Below are 7047 nucleotides of genomic sequence, written 5' to 3'. Positions count from 1 at the left end.
ATAATTATGCAAAAATTATTATTAATAATATACCTAGGTTGATTTTACTTTGTATAGTCACATCATTATAGGCTGCACTGTGATGGGGCTTTAGCATGCATGATGTGAATTTATTGATAAAATGAAAATGAATGAAATGAAAATGATTTTTTAAAATAGGCTTTTAATATCACACCAAACAATGTACACACACTTTGACAAGAACCATGCAACTACACACATACCCTGCAAACAATACACTAGGCCTATATATGCAGTGATGTACACAGCACTCAGGTCACAAATGTACAACTAGGAAACATTAATTGCCGACAATTTAAGTTTGGGCAGGCTGTCATCATGCTTTAGCGTACGTATCGCACGCTAGTGCATGGTGCGACGCATTTTGAATTCAAAGCGTGCTCCTCAACGCAACGGTAAAGCGCTTTCATGCACTTTTGACTAGTGACGAGGTTTGCGCAGTTTTCCCGCCGTGTCGGCGATTTTGTTTTGTCACAGCGCATGTCTGTTACTAAACGCAAATATGTTTTGCTGTGCCCTAACCAAAACCACCCCTAAACCTAACCTGTCAGTGAAGTAATGTTTCTGCTGCTTTACTTTTGCCAAGAACAGCGAGATTAGGCGAATTTATACCTAAATTGTGCCTACACCAAAACCATCCCTAAACCTAACCTGTCACAGGGCGTTGTGGAGCACGACTTAACTTGAAAATGCGTATTGGACCCACGCGATAGTGAGTTCAAATCAGCGTGTCATAGATACACTTAGCCTATGCATGATGTTTGGGAAGGGCACAATTCATAAAACTCAGAAACATACAATGCTTTTTCAAAAAAAGGGTTCTATGTTCCCCGCTGCATCCAAGTAGACTGCTGCCACATTGCTAAGAGCAGGTTGTTGTTACATCTCTGACAGGTTAGGTTTAAGGATAGTTTTAGTCAGGGCACATACAAAAATGGATTTTAGTAAAAGTTGTCAATTCATAGTAAATATGTGGTAAATATGAAAGTAAGAGGAAAAATACTACAGGTACTGCCTTTTAATACAGACTATACAGGTATGTACAACATTATAAACATTGCTGTTGATTTCATGTTCTTCAGACGCCAATCATGCCAGCAGGGTCTACTGAAGGTCTCTGGTCACTGCGTCCTCGTCATACTGCAACAGGCACTCAGTCTCACTTCTGGGAGCTGTAGAAACAACAAATAAATTAATACTTCACCATGCACCTCATATTGACATAGCAAATATATCAATAAGCAAGTCATATTGAGCCCAACAGGGATAATCTCCTATTTCAGTCTTCTATGGTCTCATGCACTATGTCTCCCTGCCAGGATATGTAGGATGTAAGAAAATAAATCAAAACATAGCAATACACAGCATTGAGAACTTATCTATAAAGTAGCACAAGTCATATTGCCAATGTAGGCCAGGGGTGGGGAACCTATGTCTTGAGGGCCGTTTGCGACCCTTGAGGCCGTTTTATCTGGTCCCCGATATAATTTTAATGTTATTCAGCTTCACATAAAATATGACATTTTGTAAAGGAACCTTAGAAAATACATTTGCAATACAATTAAGTTATATTCAGGGAAGCTGAAGAAGGTGGTGTTTGTTTAAATGTGGCTGCCTTCAATATAGGTCTAAAGTGAAGGGGAAAATCCTGGTTTGTGTTCATAGTACGGCCCTTGGAGAACTTTTACGGCCCCTCGGGTGAATTTGAATTGGCCCTTCGAATGAGAAAGGTTCCCCACCACTGACGTAGGCTATAGGTTAAGCTTACCCTCTTTCACTCTTCTGTGGTGAGACTGTGCCCATTTTGGGTTGACCTCCACACGCGTCTGTAGCACAGCACACAGGATTGCAGGACACAGCATCCTGCAGGACACTACAAAAAAAAACAAGGGGAATGAATAAATTACCTGACCAGTTATTAAACAAATGAAAATTGATGTGCCAGAGCTGTGGTAAAAGTAACCTTGGGTCCAAATCATCTAGGCCTAGGGTGTGTGTGTGGTAAATCCAGTGTTCACATTATTCAGATATGAGAATTAATTCATTCATTCATTTTAACTGAAATTAGTACATACCCATATCAGTGCCATTTCACCCTGCCAAGACACTGGACCTGGGTCTATTGGAGCTCTCTGCTCAGGGTGTCCTCGTTATACTGCAGCAGGCACTGTTGTTTCTATAGTTCCTAGAAGCGAGACAAATAAATAAATACTTTGTCATGGACCTCATATTGACATAGCAAATATGTCAATAAGCAAGACCTATTGAGCCCAACAGGGATAATCTTACACTATATCAGTTTTCTGTGGTCTCTTGTAAGATTGGCCCATCACCATTCTGCAGGACACTACCGTCTCCCTGCCAGGATCTGTAGGATGTAAGAAAATAAATCAAAACATAGCAATGCACAGCATTGATTACTTATCTATAAAGTAGCACAAGTCATATTGACAATGTAGGCCAGGGGTGGGGAACCTATGTCTCTAGGGCCGTTTGCGACCCTTGAGGCATTTTTATCTGGCCCCCCGATATAATTTTAATGCTATTCAGCTTCACATGAAATATGACATATTTTGTAAAGGAATCTTAGAAAATACATTTGCAATACAATTAAGTTATATTCAGGGAACCTGAAGAAGGTGGCGTTTGTTTAAATGTGGCTGCCTTCAATATAGGCCTAAAGTGAAAGGGAAAACCCTGGTTTGTGTTCATAGTACGGCCCTTGGAGGACTTTTACGGCCCCTCGGATGAATTTGAAGCGGCCCTTCGAATGAGAAACGTTCCCCGACCCTGACGTAGGCTATAGGTTAAGCTTACCCTCTTTCACTCTTCTGTGGTGAGACTGTGCCCATTTTGGGTTGACCTCCACACGCGTCTGTAGCACAGCACACAGGATTGCAGGACACAGCATCCTGCAGGACACTTCAAAAAACAAGGGGAACGAATAAATGACCTGTCCAGTTCTATAAAAAAGAATACCCTGAAAAAGAACACCCTGTTGTTTCTACAGCTCCTAGAAGCGAGACAAATAAATTAAATATTTTGCCATGCACCTCATATTGACATAGCAAATGTATCAATGAGCAAGTCACATTGGTCACAAAGAAGTTAATCTTACATTCTTTCAGTCTTCTATGGCGAGTTAGGCCTTCAGGTGACTCGTCTTCGCCATATTATGAGACAGCAGCCTGTGAAAACATGGCAAATAGAATAACCCATTAACCCTGGGTCCTAATATAACTTAATACATGGACATAAACTAGCCTACATTATTTAGACAAGGTCAGTAGACCTCCACGTGAAACAATAAGAAAAAGTGACCATACATAATTTCAATTTCTTGAAGAGGCCATCTACACTTATTTGTGCAACAAGTGCTGTTTTGAGGACCCATACTTTTAAAAGGACAGGTTGCCTACTGTTGCAAATGGCAGGGTATTTCACATTGATTTCGGGGTGGCGTGCTCAACTTGACCACTCTGGTCGATATTGAGCTCGCGCTGATACATTGGGCTCGCGTTACTGAGAGCTGCCGCCAGAACTACTCACGGTTAGCTTTTATAATATAGAACGCAACAAGGAAGAATCGGTCGGTTTGGTGAAAGGGCAAGGCGTTTCAAGGGATGTTAGCTACTCGATACATAGTAGGGTAAGGGGATGGAGACTCCCAACTGAGATCGCTCCCGGACGTGCGGTCCCAGGTGTTTCTATCACTCCCGGACGTGCGGTCCCACCCGATTATATTTCACGTATTATCATATACTGCCACATACAAGCAATTTAGGGTCAGGGTTAGGTTTAGGGTTAGGTTTAGGTTAGGGTTAGAAACAAAAAACTAACATCAACAAGATAACTGGCTCCGTCATATGGCGGTGGTACCAATAGTCTGGCTAGTGGGAGCGAGATGAAATGGGAGCGTCCTGAGTTGGGAGCGTCAATCTGGGAATCCATAGTAGTGACGCTACGACCAAGCTACTAGAGAATGTAATTAAACTAGTCGCTTCGCTACTGCCCAGCACTGAAAACCAACATACCCAGACGGCACACCAGTCTTCCCAACGTCGCCTAGATGCATTTTTGCCGCTGTAAAATACATTGGCAAGGCGTCTAAGCGTTAGTTCATCAGCGAAATGCCGGGCAGACGTGAAAAATGAGCAGTGCCCACTGCCCAGCATCTAGTTGATGAGCTAACGCAATAGCATGCTAACGGTAGCCTTTGTCCATCTTTAGGCAGGGGAAAGGCAACTGAGAACGAGCAATGTCGAACAATTTACCATCAACAAGTATAGTTAACATATTCACTGTTTCACCACAGCATTTTGTCATTACGATGCTCGCAAGTCATCAGAATTTCCTAGCGTACAGCAGCAACTAGTGTAGTCACATTGAGGGGACTTGAGCTACCAGCTATGTAAAGCGGCTGTGTCATAACTTAGCAATGGCGGATCTGTGTTCAGAGGAGCTATTCAATCGCTCGTGAGTACTGAAACTTTAAACCACAGTTGAGTAAAATGTACTTACATGTATATGAAGCCCATTTTCCGTTGGTATGTGAGGAACTTTCCCCCCATATCACCAAGAAACTTCTAAACCACACAGACAACGCGTGGTTCTGTTCAATCAGGGAGGTGCTGTTGACCGCGGCTGATGGCTTCTTTGTGGCTGGCTTGTGTGTGGAATTCGCATTGTGCCGATTCGTTTTACTGCCACCTAAAGGCTTGGTGTAGAACTAATTTAACCAGAGACGGTCTATTTTCAACTAACTTGAACAATCCTTGCTTTAGTTCAGAATACCATTTAAAAACCAGAGTGGCCAAGCACATTGATGTTTTTCCTCAAAAGCAGCTGAGGAACCTTTTTAATTCGAAGGGTCACTTCAAAATGTATGTCCAAGAAAGATCATTCAGATGATTCTATTTTGATAGCCTATTCTGTAGGTTCATTTAAATGTTTATAGCACAGATCGAATTGTTTGATCAACTTAATTTCTGAGCTTATAGTATCATAATAAAATGTACTGGCAGCAAAGCTGTGGCTAGTAGAAATGTTTAATGCAGGGGTGGGGAACCTTTTTCATTCGAGGGGCCACTTCAAATTCCTACCATGGTCATAAAATCCTCCAGGGGCCGTACTATGAACACAAATCAGGATTTCCCCATAAAATTTAGGCCTATATAGACACCTTTAGGCCTATATAGACATATAGACATCTTTAAAGGTAGACACCTTTAAAACAGTCCCCACCCGGTCCCCTGAATATAGGCTAACTTAATTGCATTGGAAATGTAATTTCTAAGATTCCTGTGAAGTTGCAAAACATTATAATGATATCAGGGGCCGGATAAAACGGCCTCAAGGGCCCTCGAGACATAGGTTCCCTACCCCTGGTTTAATGGTTAGTGATTCTGAAAAACACCACTGGGCAGCGTGAAAAAACATAGCCTACACACACACAGACACACACACACACATTTTAGTAAAAGGCCAAAAAATGCCCTAGGGCCCCCAACAATCCCGTTGCCTAGGGACCCCAAAATCCTAGAAACAGGCCTGCCGACCCCCCACTCCCTCCCACCCACCTGACCTCACCCCACCCCACCCCACTTGAAATTGACTGGGGCAGCTCCCGACCTGATCACTGGCATTTACATATTAAAGGCTCTTCTAAGAAGGGGATGGGAGGGGGGCAAGGGGGAGCCGCAAATGCTGTGGCTTGAGGTATGAGGCAATTTAAGGTGCAAAACTCATCCACAAATTCCTCTTTTCATGCAGTGGTAATATTGCCCAGATATGCCTACTGTGAAGGAGGGAAAGGCTTCCAGGCTTTTTCAGGAGAGAGAGTGTTTATCCTCAGAGTGTGTAGACGAGTGTCCAGCAGCGCACAAAGTCTGTGGGTCCAAATGTCGGATTCTCGCCCCAGCGAGACAGGAAGGGTTGGGAAAAGTTGCTCGCACAGTCCGGCCGTGCGATGCTTTAGGTGTGAAACTCTTGATGCATCAAAGTTCCACAAATGAATTCGGATGAAGTCTTGAGCAGGAACGTCCAGGCTACCGACTTATTAATGGGTTACTGCCTTCCAACAGTAGAAATCAAAGACATTGTTGTCTCTGATTGAAACTTTGCAAAGAAAATGAACTTACAGCTGTTTAGGGATGAACTAAGCGTTACATTATCTGTATTCGGCCTAAATATCAGATAAAAGCTATGTTCAGAGTTTGTGTGCACAGTCTCTTGTACTGCACGGCAGCGCAGCTCTGTCCTGCTGGAGAGCGAACGGAAAAAGAGGCAGGATACTGTTTGTAGCATGGTTTTGTATAGCTTATTGCAGATCACTGTAAGGGGCGTCCTTCAGTGGTACATTGTAAACAGTCTTTTGGGCTCAGCGCCCTCTAGTGGAAGGGAGGAGAAGTGGCTGGGAGACCCTACAGATGTTGAGATCAGGAGAGTGAGATGGTCGCTCAAAAACTTCATTTTATTCTTTCTGAAGCTAATGACCGGTTGATTTGGCTTTCTGTGTCGAAATATTGTCATGTTGGCATGTCCAAACAATGGCATGTGCAGTTTCAAGTCTGATGAGTGTCGAGTTTCCTCCAGTAATTTTCACAGGGCAATGTATTCATCATTCTGTGAGTATGGACCAAGAGTATAGTGCATTTGTAACTCAAATGTCCCCATGACATCAGTGGTCAATGACCATGTTTCACAGAAGGGATGGTGTAACTTTCATCATAGACTCTGTTGACTGTTCTCCAAATGGTACTATTAATAGTGGCTGAAAAAAGTTCCATATTGATCTCATTTTTCCAAATGACTTTGTCACAGGCATTCTGATGATTCTCACTATGCTATTTGGTGTATCATACGCGAAATAACATGTTTGCATTTTGTAGTAATGGCTTTCTCCTGTCCTGTTCATGAATTGGTTCTTGTATGCTGTAATATGTAAGGAAAGTATTCCAGGATCTCTCAAATCGCTGAATAGATCCCTTCAGCGTATAGCGTATTTTTTCCAATTTTAAGAAGGAC

The 7047-nt window shown here is 42.7% G+C and overlaps 1 long non-coding RNA gene across 1 annotated transcript; it reads right to left on the bottom strand.

Annotated features, from left to right (window-relative positions):
* Positions 1 to 1024: 1024 nt before the first annotated feature.
* LOC134444817 (uncharacterized) lies at positions 1025 to 4636 on the bottom strand. Its single transcript, XR_010034113.1, has 7 exons — positions 4543 to 4636; positions 3140 to 3209; positions 2839 to 2943; positions 2311 to 2389; positions 2097 to 2206; positions 1790 to 1894; positions 1025 to 1193 (listed from the first exon to the last, which is right to left on the bottom strand). It is a non-coding gene; the product is annotated as an uncharacterized LOC134444817 (long non-coding RNA).
* Positions 4637 to 7047: the final 2411 nt, after the last annotated feature.

Source organism: Engraulis encrasicolus, unplaced genomic scaffold, assembly GCF_034702125.1.
Source record: "Engraulis encrasicolus isolate BLACKSEA-1 unplaced genomic scaffold, IST_EnEncr_1.0 scaffold_75_np1212, whole genome shotgun sequence".
In the NCBI taxonomy this organism is placed as follows: Eukaryota; Metazoa; Chordata; class Actinopteri; order Clupeiformes; family Engraulidae; genus Engraulis; species Engraulis encrasicolus.
The sequence above is the reverse complement of the archived record's forward strand: the minus strand, read 5'-3'. Positions and strand labels throughout refer to the sequence as shown.